At 46.2% G+C, this 16562-nt stretch overlaps 1 protein-coding gene across 2 annotated transcripts in view; it reads left to right on the forward strand.

The window, feature by feature from the left end:
- LOC129853141 (adhesion G protein-coupled receptor A3-like) overlaps window positions 1-16562 on the forward strand; it is a 295014-nt gene that overhangs the window by 118714 nt on the left and 159738 nt on the right. The gene's annotated exons all lie outside the window — the stretch shown is intronic.

The raw sequence follows: 16562 nt of genomic DNA on the forward strand, positions 1-16562 counted from the left end.
TTAACTGTGTCCTATTCAGATTAGATAAGCCTGTCTACTGTGTTCAGCTATTATTTAGCTTGGTCGGAGGGCCCTGTGCAGCTATGCAGTGTTCTGAGATAAAATAGCCATGGGGAGAAAAGCAACGCAGTCCTTTAATGACTAAGCTGTCCCTTTGTGATTATCCATGACAGAGGTTGAGAGTATGACAAGGTTTATAGAAGTGAACAAATTCCAAACCAAATCTGTGTGGCTTGATAGACAGGGAGTGATTGTCATTGATTGTGAAGGGCACTCAGAGCAGTAGTGAAGCTACTTAGGGTGGGGGATGCTGCCAGCCAGCCAGCCATCTCTCAGCCCTCTCTCTCTCTCAGACCTCTCGCTCTCAAACCTCTCGCTCTCAGCTCTCTCTCTCTCAGCTCTCTCGCTCTCAGACCTCTCGCTCTCAGACCTCTCGCTCTCAGACCTCTCGCTCTCAGACCTCTCGCTCTCAGACCTCTCGCTCTCAGATCTCTCGCTCTCAGACCTCTCGCTCTCAGACCTCTCGCTCTCAGACCTCTCGCTCTCAGACCTCTCTCAGCTCTCTTTCTCAGCTCTTTTTCTCAGCTCTCTCTCTCTTTCTGTCTCTCTCTCTCTGCCTCTCTCCTAACTAGACCTTTTTAAAAGCCTGGCACTGGACTCTTCCTTGCTCTCCTCTGCTCTGGGAGTACAGCCCGCCGACGTGGCACTGCATATGCGAAGGTCCCTCCAATTACTGCCGATCTGGCACGGCCTCACAGGCCCTTTCTCACTTCACTATAACAGCCGCCCTGGCAGCCCCTCACATCCACTGTTTAGAGGGCGCTTTTCCACTCCAGTAATTTCTCATGTAGGCATCTGGTAGGATTGTTTTGTGCATAGGAATGCCATTTACAGGATTAGAATAGGAATCCCGGAGAAATCAGTTTACTGTTATTGGGTTATTTTCTTGTGGAAAACAATGGCAGTCAACCAGGAATAACTGCAATATGGCATTGCTACATGACAATAGTAATTGTTTGTGTCTCTCACCAAATGAGGGATGTAAGTGCTGGACAGCTAGTCATCCTGATGTAGACAACAATTATGTTGGGATTCCCCCCTTTGAATTCCAATATGGTGGGTACTGGCACGTCTCTTGGCAAGGCTTCTCCCATTGGGGGGCAATTCACCTTCTGGGTGTAGTGCCTCTCGGTGGCTGGAGGTATAGGTGCAGGGGAGTTGCAGGGCTCAGCGGTTCCCTATGATTGTCCCACTGCTCAGTAAAACCGACTCAGACCTCCAACATCCTTAAGGAGATGCGGCTTCCATCATATCCACCGTTCCCACCTCTCCTTTCCGCAGTATATTGTCTCATGCATAGAACTCTGCATGTTTGGATTACTTGTAGAACACCCCCTCTCTGTGCTGTGGTTAGGTCAGTGTACTCTGCTGCTGTTTAACTTTAGAACCACTAAAGCAGTCATTTTGACTGCTCGTGACTTTTTGTTTGTTATTTTTTTCCCCTGACATTTTTTAGCTTATGCCGCCCTCCGTCCTTGACTCATCAGTAATTATCGGACTCACCTCGACTCAATCACCTCTGTCATTACTTCCCCTATATCTCTCTGTTTCCCCGCTCTGTTCCCCGCTTCAGCATTAATGTTCATATGTCTTTGTATACCCGTGTGCTGACGCTGTTCCGGTCCTGTTTACCTGTCTGTTCTTCATTAAAATGTTCACATCCCCGTACCTGCTTCCCATATCCAGCGTCGGTCCTTACAATTGGGTGAAAATGCACACAAGCACGAGCTGACAATAATTTACTATTTTTGACTGCTGTCATATCAACAGTAATATACGTTATAATGGTATTGCTATTGCTTTTTTGGCAAGTTTCACTATTTATCAAGGCGACTGGCCACTTATAATGATGTTTACATGCTGACCACACCGCTCGCGTTGCAAAATAAATTTACTCATACAGTACCAGTTAAAAGTTTGGACACACCTACTCATTCAATGGTTTTACTTAATTTTTTACTATTTTCTACATTGTAGAATAATATTGAAGATATCAACATTATTAAATAACACATATGGAATCATGTAGTAACCAAAAAAGTGTTCAAAAAATCTAAATATATTTCAAATAGGCACCCGTTGCCTTGATGACAGCTTTGCACACTCTTGGAATTCTCTCAACCAGCTTCATAAGGAATGCTTTTCCAACAGTCTTGAGTTCCCAGATATGCTGAGCGCTTGTGGGCTGCTTTTCCTTCACTCTGCAGTCCAACTCATCCCAAAGCATCTCAATTGGGTTGATTTCGGGTGATTGTGGAGGCCAGGTCATCTGATGCAGCACCATCACTCTCCAACTTGGGCAAATAGCCCTTACACAGCCTGGAGGTGTGTTTTGGGTCAATGTCTTGTTGAAAAACAAATGATAGTCCTACTAAGCGCAAACCAGATGGGATGACATATCGCTGCAGAATGCTGTGGTAGCCATGCTGGTTAAGTGTGCCTTGAATTCTAAATAAATCACCGACAGTGTCACCAGCAAAGCACTCCCACACCTCCTCCTCCATGCTTCACGGTGGGAACCACACATGCGGACGTCATCCGTTCACCAACTCTGCGTCTCACAAAGACATGGCAGTTGGAACTAAACATCTTAAATTTGGACTCATCACACCAAAGGACAGATTTCCACCGGACTAATGTCCATTGCTCGTGTTTCTTGGCCCAAGCAAGTCTCTTCTTATTGGTGTCATTTAGTAGTGGTTTCTTTGCAGCAATTCAACCATGAAGGCCTGATTCACACAGTGTCCTCTGAACAGTTGATGTTGACATGTGTCTGTTACATGAAATCTATGAAGCATTTATTTGGGCTGCAATCTGAGGTGCAGTTAACTCTAATGAACTTGTCCTCTGCAACAGAGGTAACTCTGGTTCTTCCCGTCCTGTGGCAGTTCTCATGAGAGCCAGTTTCATCATAGCGCTTGATAGTTTTTACGACTGCACTTGAAAAACCTTTCAAAGTTCTTGAAATTTTCCGCATTGACTGAACTTCATGTCTTTAACAGTAATGATGGACTGTCGTTTCTCTTTGCTTATTTGAGCTGTTCTTGCCATAATATGGACTTAGCCCTATTTGGTAAAAGACCATATTCTGTATACCACCCCTGCCTTGTCCCAACACAACTGATTGGCTCAAACACATTAAGAAGGATAGAAATTCCACAAATTAACTTTTAACAAGGCACACCTGTTAATTGAAATGCATGCCAGGTGACTACTTCATGAAACTGGTTTAGAGAATGCCAAGAGTGTGCAAAACTCATCAAGGCAAAGGGTGGCTACTATATTTTGCTTTGTTTAACACTTTTTTGGTTACTACATGATTCTATATGTGTTATTTCAAAGTTTTGATGTCTTCACTGTTGTTCTACAATGTAGAAAATAGTAAAAATATAGAAAAATTCTTGAATGAGTAGGTGTGTCCAAACTTTTGACTGATACTGTAGATGTTATTCAATCATTGCACCCACACTGCTCGCGAGCGTCAATGAGCGTCTGTGTAGCCAGGCGCTAAAATAGAACTTGGTTTTATCTGTGACACTTGACTTGCTGCATGTCCCGCCTCTCCCATTACCTCATTGGTTTTTAGGAGCATATACCCACATGGGTGATTAAAAGATGAACTGAGGTCCACAGTCCAGTTGGTAGTGGTAATGGACCTTAAAGTTGGTTGCCAACTGCTATATAAAGTCCAAAGAAGATGAAGAAGCCTGAAGGAGGAGAGATTACTAGAAACAAACGCGGTTTACCCTTTTATCTGTGGATTAGTTGTCGGAGTAGAGGACCTTGTGCATTTCAGGTAAAATAGCAACCCAATGTTTTTATCCCAGGACAAATTAGCCAGCAACAGCAAGCTAGCTAGCTAAATTCTAGCTCCTCAAATTGTTTTGATATTTCAACCTGTGTGTCCTGATTGCGTCTGGTGTGGGTGGACAAAATCAACATGCGCGCGATAGCGGTCTGGTCAGCATGTTAGGCTACTGTGTTAAGGCAGTCAATGTTGTTCTCCTCCTCAAACGAGGAGGAGCATGGATAGGACCAAGATGCGGAGAGGTAAGTGTTCATGATTTAATGAAACAACAAGAAAACACTTAAACCTACAAAATAACAAACGTGACTAACCTTAAACAGTCCTGTGTGGTCCAAACACTGACACAGGAAACAAACACCCACAAAACACCAGTGAAACCCTGGCTGCCTTTGTATGACTCTCAATTAGAGACAAACAATACACACCTGTCTCTAATTGAGAATCATACCAGGCCGAACACAAAACCCCACATAGAAATACAAACATAGACAAACCCACCCAACTCACGCCCTGACCAACTAAAATGAATACAAAACAAAGGAAAACAGGTCAGGAACGTGACAGAACCCCCCCCTTAAGGTGCGAACTCCGGGCGCACCAGCACAAAGTCTAGGGGAGGGTCTGGGTGGGCGTCTGTCCACGGTGGCGGCTCTGGCGCTGGTCGTGGTCCCCACCCCACCATAATCAATCCCCGCTTCTTTATCCCCCTCCCAATGACCACCCTCCCACTAACCCCACCTAAATGAAGGGGCAGCACCGGAATAAGGGGCAGCACCGGGATAAGGGGCGGCAGGTCCGGGCTGAGTAACTCCGGCAGGTCCTGGCTGAGGGACTCCGGCAGGTCCTGGCTGAGGGACTCCGGCAGGTCCTGGCTGAGGGACTCCGGCAGGTCCTGGCTGAGGGACTCCGGCAGGTCCTGGCTGAGGGACTCCGGCAGGTCCTGGCTGAGGGACTCCGGCAGGTCCTGGCTGAGGGACTCCGGCAGGTCCTGGCTGAGGGACTCCGGCAGGTCCTGGCTGAGGGACTCCGGCAGGTCCTGGCTGAGGGACTCCGGCAGGTCCTGGCTGAGGGACTCCGGCAGGTCCTGGCTGAGGGACTCCGGCAGGTCCTGGCTGAGGGACTCCGGCAGGTCCTGGCTGAGGGACTCCGGCAGGTCCGGGCTGAGGGACTCCGGCAGGTCCGGGCGTAGGGACTCCGGCAGGTCCGGGCGTAGGGACTCCGGCAGGTCCGGGCGTAGGGACTCCGGCAGGTCCGGGCGTAGGGACTCCGGCAGGTCCGGGCGTAGGGACTCCGGCAGGTCCGGGCGTAGGGACTCCGGCAGGTCCGGGCTGAGGGACTCCGGCAGGTCCGGGCTGAGGGACTCCGGCAGGTCCGGGCTGAGGGACTCCGGCAGGTCCGGGCTGAGGGACTCCGGCAGGTCCGGGCTGAGGGACTCCGGCAGGTCCGGGCTGAGGGACTCCGGCAGGTCCGGGCTGAGGGACTCCGGCAGGTCCGGGCTGAGGGACTCCGGCAGGTCCGGGCTGAGGGACTCCGGCAGGTCCGGGCTGAGGGACTCCGGCAGGTCCGGACTGTAGGGCAGCTCCGGACTGTAGGGCAGCTCCGGACTGTCGGACGTCTCTGGCAGCTCCTGACTGGCGGGCGTCTCTGGCAGCTCCTGACTGGCGGGCGTCTCTGGCAGCTCCTGACTGGCGGGCGTCTCTGGCAGCTCCTGACTGGCGAGGGTCTCTGGCAGCTCCTGACTGGCGGGCGTCTCTGGCAGCTCCTGACTGGCGGGCGTCTCTGGCAGCTCCTGACTGGCGGGCGTCTCTGGCAGCTCCTGACTGGCGGGCGTCTCTGGCGGCTCCTGACTGGCGGGCGTCTCTGGCGGCTCCTGACTGGCGGGCGTCTCTGGCGGCTCCTGACTGGCGGGCGTCTCTGGCGGCTCCTGACTGGCGGGCGTCTCTGGCGGCTCCTGACTGGCGGGCGTCTCTGGCGGCTCCTGACTGGCGGGCGTCTCTGGCGGCTCCTGACTGGCGGGCGTCTCTGGCGGCTCCTGACTGGCGGGCGTCTCTGGCGGCTCCTGACTGGCGGGCGTCTCTGGCGGCTCCTGACTGGCGGGCGTCTCTGGCGTCTCCTGACTGGCGGGCGTCTCTGGCGTCTCCTGACTGGCGGGCGTCTCTGGCGGCTCCTGACTGGCGGGCGTCTCTGGCGGCTCCTGACTGACGGGCGGCTCTGGCGGCTCCTGACTGACGGGCGGCTCTGGCGGCTCCTGACTGACGGACGGCTCTACTGGCTCGGGACAGACGGGCGGCTCTAATGGCTCGTGGCAGACGGATGACTCAGACGGCGCTGGGCAGGCGGATGGCTCAGACGGCGCTGGGCAGACAGATGGCTCAGACGGCGCTGGGCAGACGGGCCGTTCAGGCACCGCTGGGCAGACGGCAGACTCTGGCCGGCTGAGACGCACTATAGGCCTGGTGCGTGGTACCGGAACTGGAGGTACCGGGCTGAGGGCACGCACCTCAGGGCGAGTGCGGGGAGAAGGAACAGTGCGTCCAGGGCTCTGGAGACGCACAGGAGGCTTGGTGCGTGGTGCCGGAACTGGAGGCACTGGGCTGGAGACACGCACCATAGGGAGAGTGCGTGGAAGAGGAACAGGGCTCTGGAGATGCACTGGAAGCCTGGTGCGTGGTGTAGGCACTGGTGGTACTGAGCTGGGGTGGGAAGGTGGCGCCGGATATACCGGACCGTGAAGGAGGACACGTGCTCTTGAGCACCGAGCCTCCCCAACCTTACCAGGTTGAATGGACCCCGTAGCCCTGCCAGTGCGGCGAGGTGGAATAGCCCGCACTGGGCTATGCAGGCGAACCGGGGACACCACCTGTAAGGCTGGTGCCATGTACGCCGGCCCGAGGAAACGTACTGGAGACCAGATACGTTGGGCCGGCTTCATGGCACTCGGCTCGATGCCCAACCTAGCCCTCCCAGTGCGGCAAGGTGGAATAGCCCGCACTGGGCTAAGCACGCGTACTGGGGACACCGTGCGCTTTACCGCATAACACGGTGTCTGACCAGTACGACGCCCTCTTACTCCACGGCAAGCCCGGGGAGTTGGCTCAGGTATCCAACCCGGCTTCACCACACTCCCCTTTATCCCCCCCCCAAGAAATTTTTGGGTGAGACTCTCGGGTTTCCGTGCTAGCCGCGTACCTTCATAACTCCGGTTCCTCTCTCCGGATGCCTCTGCTCTCCTAACTGCCTCCAGCTGCTCCCATGGGAGGCGATCCCTTCCAGCCAGGATCTCCTCCCATGTGTAGCAACCCTTGCCGTCCAAAACGTCTTCCCATGTCCATTCCTCCTTCTGTCTCTGCTGCTGTCGCTGCCCTTCTCCACTCCGCTTGGTCCTCTTGTGGTGGGTGTTTCTGTTAAGGCAGTCAATGTTGTTCTCCTCCTCAAACGAGGAGGAGCATGGATAGGACCAAGATGCGGAGAGGTAAGTGTTCATGATTTAATGAAACAACAAGAAAACACTTAAACCTACAAAATAACAAACGTGACTAACCTTAAACAGTCCTGTGTGGTCCAAACACTGACACAGGAAACAAACACCCACAAAACACCAGTGAAACCCTGGCTGCCTTTGTATGACTCTCAATTAGAGACAAACAATACACACCTGTCTCTAATTGAGAATCATACCAGGCCGAACACAAAACCCCACATAGAAATACAAACATAGACAAACCCACCCAACTCACGCCCTGACCAACTAAAATGAATACAAAACAAAGGAAAACAGGTCAGGAACGTGACATACTGACGTTTTCATAATTTGATCGAGTGTCTTTTGACCGTACTTCTTGGTGATTGGGGTATTTTTATTTTATTTTGTCATTGTAAAAACAAGCTGTTCCCATGTTCCAATGCATATGCTTTCTGTTTCATAGTTTTAAAGGCACTCCACAAAAAATGTTTTATTGAACATATAGCCTACAGTGACAAACTAATGAAAATGCTTTTGTGCTATATTGTGCTATTTGAAATGAAGTACAAATTGTATTCTAATGTTACCCAAGGCCTTCATAAACACAAACAAATGATTATTTTTGCTATAGCATATATGAAATATATGAATTACTCTGTTACAATGTTTCTGTCAGATTGACTGCTCTTTAGCTTGTAGGGTGGGTCCATCAACGCCCAGCTGTTCTAGTGTTAAACCATAGTGCTTTTTTATCCACTGTTCTCAGAGTGTCTGATCTCCTCTCTCTCGCTAGCTGTGTCTCATGCACGTTTAGTGCTGTGCCAGGCTAAACTGAACTATGGCACAAAGCCCATGCACATCCAAACGAGAGGCATAGCGTCAGCATTGCACTACGCATGCATGCGCACAGACACAGACACACACACACACGCTAGATGCCAGACCACAGCCACCAGCTCCATCCAACACAAATGGTTTCAAATGTCTGGCTGGTAGCTAATTGGGTTGGATAACAGTGAAGTAGGAGGACTCTGGTTTGTGGATTTCCTCAAAAGAATTCCACTCAAAGACCACACACTCCCCCCCCATACCACTCTGCCAAGCTGCACAGTTAGTTTTTGCCTTTTTACTTCCAACAGAATGTCTAATAACAGAATTTCAGGTGCATCATACAGTATATTATAGAGTCTGCCAATAAACTACTGTACTATTTAAAATGAAAACACAAAAACAGATATAATCATGCATTTAGTTTAATTTCAAACATTTAGCATGCCTAATAGAGATTAGTTTAAGAGAGAATAAACATTCTCAGGGACTTAATCTGTGACAGAAAGCTAATGATACTGTCTTCGATAAGCTCACCTGAGTTTAACTTGACATCATTCATATTATTACCTACTTATCATCAAAGCAGATTCTCTTTCAATGCCATCTGGTAAACATAATTAATCTCATCTGATGTAATTGCCCAAATCATTTTTCTACATTGTTTTATGTTATGTCCTTAATTTAAATGCTGATCAATCTTTGTTTTGACGGTGAATCTGATTCTTCGAAAATGCTTGAATATGTTTCGGTTCAAAGTCTGACAATTAGACAGCTAGGCAGCCTAATCGCACACTCATGCGTAAATAACAGTTTTGAATAGTGGGACATTGCAATAATCCCAAATATGTTTGGAATACTGTTGCTCACGATGTTTGCCTTGCATTTTTACATTGTTTAATTGTTTAATTTTTTGTTTAATTTATTAAAAGAGCAGTTTCAAAATATCACGCCTCCAAGTGTAATGAGTAATACAGTGTTTTCATGCACTGTGAAGGTGAGATTAAAAATGTCTGTTAGAATCTCAGTGATGTCTTTTTTGCTTACCATGGTAGTGCTCCTCTGTGGAACATATTTTGAACCCATTGAAGTGCCCCATATTTCCAAGATGTATTTAGCAACGATCATCTAAATTGTTTAAAGGTTTAAAATACTATCCTAATAAATGCAACATTTGGACAATGGATTAATAGACTTGTAACTTTTTGAATAAAAATCTGATATTGACTGAAGTCGGAACTTTACATACACTTAGGTTGGAGTCATTAAAACTCGTTTTTCAACCACTCCACAAATTTCTTGTTAACAAACTATAGTTTTTGCAAATCGGTTAGGACATCTGCTTTGTGCAAGACACAAGTAATTTTTCCAACAATTGTTTACAGACAGATTATTTCACTTATAATTCACTGTACCACAATTCCAGTGGGTCAGAAGTTTACATAAACTAAGTTGACTGTGTCTTTAAACGGCTTGGAAAATTCCAGAAAATGATGTCATGGCTTTAGAAGCTTCTGATTGACTAATTGACATCATTTGAGACAATTGGAGGTGTACCTGTGAATGTATTTCAAGGTCTACCTTCAAACTCAGTGCCTCTTTGCTTGACATCATGAGAAAATCAAAAGAAATCAGCCAAGACCTCATAAAAAAATATTGTAGACATCCACAAGGCTGGTTCATCCTTGGGAGCAATTTCCAAACGCCTGAAGGTACCATGTTCATCTGTACAAACAATAGCACGCAAGTATAAACACTATGGGACCACACAGCCGTCATACCGCTCAGGAAGGAGACGCGTTCTGTATCATAGAGATGAACGTACTTTGGTGTGAAAAGTGAAAATCAATCCCAGAACAACAGCAAAGGACCTTGTGAAGATGCTGGAGGAAACAGGTACAAAAGTATCTACATCCACAGTAAAACAAGTCCTATATCGACATAACCTGAAAGGCCGCTCAGCAAGGAAGAAGCCACTGCTCCAAAACCGCCATAAAAAAGCCAGACTACGGTTTGCAACTGCACATGGACAAAGATCGTACTTTTCGTACAAAAATAGAACTGTTTGGTCATAATGACCATTGTTATGTTTGGAGGAAAAGGGGGGATGCTTGCAAGCCGAAGAACACCATCCCAACCCCGAAGCATGGGGGTGGCAGCATCATGTTGTGTGGGTGCTTTGCTGCAGGAGAGACTGGTGCACTTCACAAAATAGATGGCATCATGAGAACTGAAAATTATGTGGATATATTGAAGCAACATCTCAAAACATCAGTCAGGAAGTTAAAGCTTGGTCGCAAATGGGTCTTCTAAATGGACAATCACCCCAAGCATGCCTCCAAAGTTGTGACAAAATGGCTTAAGGACAACAAAGTCAAGGTGTTGGAGAGGCCATCACAAAGCCCTGACCTCAATCCTATAGAAAATGTGTGCAGAACTGAAAAAGCGTGTGCGAGCAAGGAGGCCTACAAACCTGACTCAGTTACACCAGCTCTGTCAGGAGGAATGGGCCAAAATTCACCCAACTTATTGTGGGAAGCTTGTGGAAGGGTACCCAAAATGTTCGACCCAAGTTAAACTATTTAAAGGCAATACCAAATAATAATTTGGTGTATGTAAACTTCTGACCCACTGGGAATGTGATGAAATAAATAAAAGCTGAAATAAATCATTCTCTCTACTATTATTCTGACATTTCACATTCATAAAATAAAGTGGTGATCCTAACTGACCTAAAACAGGGAATTTTTACTAGGATTAAATGCCAGGAATTGTGAAAAACTGAGTTTAAATGTATTTGGCTATGGTGTATGTAAACTTCTGACTTCAACTTTAAAACATTGTACAAGCACAGAGTTCAGGCATTTTGGTCGGAATTCAGGTATTCCATTTATTGTAAAATATCAATGGTTTATCAGTTATTTTTTATACTGTGTGATAAAATAAAGACAATCATATGTGCCTCATTTGCATATTCAGTGTTTTTGGAAAGTATTCAGACGCCTTGACTTTTTCCACATTTTGTTACGTTACACTCTTAATCTGAAATATATTAAATAAATACAATTCCTCAGCACACTACCCCATAATGACAAAGCAAAAACATTTTTATTTTTTTATTTTTTATTTTTACAAATGTATTAAACATTTTAAATAGATACGTTATTTACATAAATATTCACACCCTTTGCTATGAGACTCGAAATTGAGCTCAGGTGCATCCTGTTTCCATTGATCATCCTTGAGATGTTTCTACAACTTGATTGGAGTCCACCTGTGGTAAATGCAATTGATTGGACATAATTTGGAAAAGCACACCCTGTCTATATAAGGTCCCACAGTTGACGGAGCAAAAACCAAGCCATGAGATCAAAGGAATTGTCTGTAGAGCTCCGAGACAGGATTGTGTCAAGGCACAGATCTAGGGAAGGGTACCAAAACATGTCTGCAGTATTGAAGGTCCCCATGAACACAGTGGCCTCATTCTTTCTTAAATGGAAGAACTTTGGAACCACCAAGACCAAACTAAGCAAATGGGGGAGAAAGTCCTTGGTCAGGGAGCTGACCAAGAACCCGATGGTCACTCTGACAGAGCTCTAGAGTTCCTCTGGGGAGATGGGAGAACCTTCCAGAAGGACAACGATCTGTGCAGCACTCCGCCAATCAGACTTTTTATGATAGGGTGGCCTGAAATGTTTTCTAAAAACCTGTTTTTGCTCTGTCATTATAGGGTATTGTGTGTAAATTGATGAGAGATTTTTTATTCCATTTTAGAATAAGGCTGTCACCTAACAAAATGTGGAAAAAGTCAAATACTTGTGAATACTTTGCGAAGGCACTATATATACAGGTTGTATTTGCATACATGAAAACATTTATATAAAGGGGAGGAACGGAGCTGCAACAACCAAAAACTTGCTCTGTCTAGGCCTACCTGCACTCACTCCCCTGTGTTGTCTAGACTGCTTCATTAATAATGTTATTGTCACGTTATCTTGCATAATTCAACTAGTTTGTCAAGAGAAGGATAACGACACAATTTTAGTTGAAAACACTTGACTCTAGGTAACACTTATCTATTCATACTTTACATTGTTTGTGAGATCAGACATAATATCACTATAACCAGTGTTCATTTTCGGAAGTCATTTAAGCGGATCTCATTTATAAACATTTCAACTATATTAAATCATGATTTTTTTCAATTGCACAAAAAATGAACACCACCGGAAATAAAGTTGTCCCTCGACAAAACCCCCGACAAAGCGTTCTTATAGATGCAACGTTAAGCCAATGTACAGTATTCAATTGAACCCATTTCAGCCATGACTGGTGTGTTTGACAGGTCGTTATAAAATGGCTGTGGTCGTTACGTTAACAGGAAAAAAACAAATGGCACAAGCAAGACTGGGAAAGAATCGCCAGAGTAAAATTAAAGACATCAATCCAGCTAAATTTAAGTGACGAGGATTTTGCACCACTCAAACACAGGAAATAGGTGGCTGAAAATAAAATATTCTCAGGTGGGCGGTCATGCGCGTTGCTAATGTATTGCATAATTTTCTATGGCATGGAAGTAGAGTTTAAAACGAACTGTATAGCTAAGCCCAGTAACAGCCTACTGTAGGCGTAGCGGACAGGCCAGTTAGGACAATATTTGTCAATCACCTCCCCCTTACTCATTGAGCCATAAATAGTGAGGGTATGTGGCTGATCTAGTGGGATATTCTAACCTCCCTCTCTTAATAGCCTTCATAGAGCTTTAGTGCTTTTAAATTACGCTACTGCTAGCCCTTAGTCGCTAATCAGTCACCCTGCAGGATAGAGCTATGCTACCTCACCTGGGGAACTGTTGCTGCTGGAAATACACAACCACAGGCAGGACAACACACCCACCAAATTCCTCATCCCACAAGTGCTCAGAGACTAATTTAATCGATACAACCTACTTTTTAAACACAGATTCAGTAATTCCCCGATTAGTGGTGTAAAATGTAATAGTTCATGCCATATAAACTCAGCAAAAAAGAAACATCCCTTTTTTAGGACCCTGTCTTTCAAAGATAATTTGTAAAAATCCATATAACTTCACAGATCTTCATTGTAAAGGGTTTAGACACTGTTTGCCATGCTTGTTCAATGAACCATAAACAATTAATGAACATGCACCTGTGGAATGGACGTTAAGACACTAACAGCTTACAGACGGTAGGCAATTAAGGTCACAGTTATGAAAACAGGACACTAAAGAGGCCTTTCTACTGACGCTGAAAAACACCAAAAGAAAGATGCACAGGGTCCTAGCTCATCTGCGTGAACACGCTTTAGGCATGCTGCAATGAGGCATGAGGTCTGCAGACGTGGCAAGGGCAATAAATTGCAATGCCCGTACTGTGAGACGCCTAAGACAGAGCTACAGGGAGACAGGATGAACAGCTGATCATTCTCGCAGTGGTAGACCACGTTGAACAACACTTGCACAGGATCGGTACATCCAAACATCACACCTGCAGGATGGTAACAACAACTACCCAAGTTACTCCAGGAATGCACAATCCCTCCATCAGTGCTCAGACTGTCCGCAATAGGCTGAGAGAGGTTGTTGGACAGAGGGCTTATAGGCCTGTTGTAAGGCAGGTCCTCACCAGACATCACCGGCAACAACGTCGCCTATGGGCACAAACCCACCGTCACTGGACCAGACAGGACTGGCAAAAACTGCTCTTCACTGACGAGTTGTGGTTTTGTCTCACCAGGGGTGATGGTCGGATTCACGTTTATCGTCGAAGGAATGAGTGTTACACCGAGGCCTGTACTCTAGAGCGGGATCGATTTGGAGGTGGAGGGTCCGTCATGGTCTAGGGTGGTGTGTCACAGCATCATCGGACTGAGCTTGTTGTCATTTCAGGCGATCTCAACGCTGTGCGTTACAGGGAAGACATCCTCCTCCCTCATGTGGTACCCTTCCTGCAGGCTCATCCTGACATGACCCTCCAGCATGTCAATGCCACCAGCCATACTGCTCGTTCTGTGCGTTATTTCCTGCAAGACACGAATGTCCGTGTTCTGCCATTGCCAGCGAAGAGCTCAGATCTCAATCCCATTTAGCACGTATACTAAGTGACAGTGAGTGCATACATTTTAGCATGTAAACCCAGCAGGAATTGAACTCACAACCCTGGTATTGTTAGCAGCATGTTCTTAGCAGCGGAGCCATGAATGCCACATGAATGCCATATAATTTATAAATATTTTTATTTTACCTTTATTTAACTAGGCAAGTCAGATAAGAACAAATTCTTATTTTCATAATGCCAGATTGTTCAGACCCCTTTACTTTCCACATTTTCTTACGTTACAGCCTTATTCTAAATGGATTTACACACAGTACCCCATAATGACAAAGCAAACACAGGTTTTTAGAAATTTTTGCAAATGTATACATTTATTTTTTATTTTTATATATTTGCATAAATATTGAGACCCTTTACTCAGTACTTTGTTGAAGCACCTTTGGCAGCAATTACAGCCTCAAGTCTTCTTGGGTATGACGCAACAAGCTTGGCACACCAGTATTAGCGGAGTTACTCCCATTCTTATCTGCAGATCCACTCAAGCTGTGTCAGGTTGGATGGGGAGCGTTGCTGCACAGCTATTTTCAGGTCTCTCAAGAGATGTTTGATTGGGTTCAAGTCCTGGCTCTGGCTGGGCCACTCAAGGACATTCAGAGACTTGTCCCGAAGCCAATCCTGCATTGTCTTGGCTGTGTGCTTAAGAGTTGTTGTCATGTTTGCTCCAGTCTGAGGTCCTGAGTGCTCTGGAGCAGGATTTCATCAAGGATCCCTCTGTACTTTGCTACGTTCATCCTTCCCTCGATCCTGACTAGTCTCTCAGTCCTTGCCGCTGAAAAACCTCCCCACATAATGATGCTGCCACCACCATGCTTCACGTTAGGGATAGTGCCTGGTTTCCTCCAGATGTGACGCTTGGCATTCAGGCCAACGAGATCAATCTTGGTTTCATCAGACCAGAGAATCTTGTTTATCATGGTCTGAGTTGGCCATGTTTATCATGGTTTGTAGTTGGCCAAAAGATGCCTTTTGGCCCACTCCAAACCAGCTGTCATGACCCTTTTCCTGAGGAGTGGCTTCCATCTGGCCACTCTACAATAAAGGCCTGATTGGTAGAGTGCTGCAGAGATGGTTGTCCTTTTGGAAGGTTTTCCCATCTCCACAGAGGAACACTGGATCTCTGTCAGAGGGATCATCAGGTTCTTGGTCAGCTCCTTGACCAAGGCCCTTCTCCCCTCATTGCTCAGTTTAGCCGGGCGGCCAGCTCTAGGAAGAGTCTTGGTGGTTCCAAACTTCTACCCATTTAAGAATGATGGAGGCCACTCTGTTCTTGGGGACCTTCAATGCTGCAGAAATGTTTTGGTACCCTTCCTCAGATCTGTGCCTCAACACAATCCTGTCTCGGAACTCTACGGACAATTCCTTCGACCTCATGGCTTGGTTTTTGCTCTGAAATGCACTGTCAACTGTGGGACCTTGTATAGACAGGTCTGTGCCTTTTCAATTCATTGGACATGATTTGGATTTACCACAGGTGGACTCCAATCAAGTTGCAGAAACATCTCAAGGATGATCAATGGAAACAGAATGCACCTGATCTCAATTTCGAGACTCATAGAGAATGGTCTGAATACTTATTTTTTGTCATAAATGTACAAACATTTCTAAACTTTTTGGGTTTTGTCATTGTAGAGTATTATGTGTAGATTGATAAGGATTTGTAAAAAATTTAATCTATTTGAGAATAAGGCTGTAACGTAACAAAATGTGGAAAATGGGAAGGGGTCTGAATACTTTCCGAATATGCTCTCATAATAATTCCATCATAATGTAGATACAGACTAACAGTGTTGTTGAGAATTATGTGCACAAACCAATGGAGGAATTAAGCCAGTAGGTATTGACAGAGTGAAGGCTGTTCATTAGCACTTTGACCTGAGGAAGCACAGAGGAAATCATGCAAATTCCCCCACACCATTCATATCTGAATTACTCAAGGTTAATCATATGTGTGCCGAATGCCATGTTTAAGGTATTAACATTCATCCACTAATTTCATGGGTTTCATTGCATATACTTATTGTGTTTGTGTCTGTGGCTGTGTTCGTAAGTGCTGTTATTGTGAGGTGGAAAAGTCTAGGAGCAAAAACTGCTCAGCCACGAAGTGGTAGGCCACACAACCTCATAGAATGGGAGTGCTGAGTGCTGAAGTGCGTAGTGCAACACTCACTACCGAGTTCCAAACTGCCTCTGGAAGCAACGTCAGCAGAAGAACTGTTTGTTGGGAGCTTCATGAAATGGGTTTCCATGGCCGAGCAGCCACACACAAGCC

This window comes from Salvelinus fontinalis, chromosome 1, assembly GCF_029448725.1.
Source record: "Salvelinus fontinalis isolate EN_2023a chromosome 1, ASM2944872v1, whole genome shotgun sequence".
NCBI classification, from domain to species: Eukaryota; Metazoa; Chordata; class Actinopteri; order Salmoniformes; family Salmonidae; genus Salvelinus; species Salvelinus fontinalis.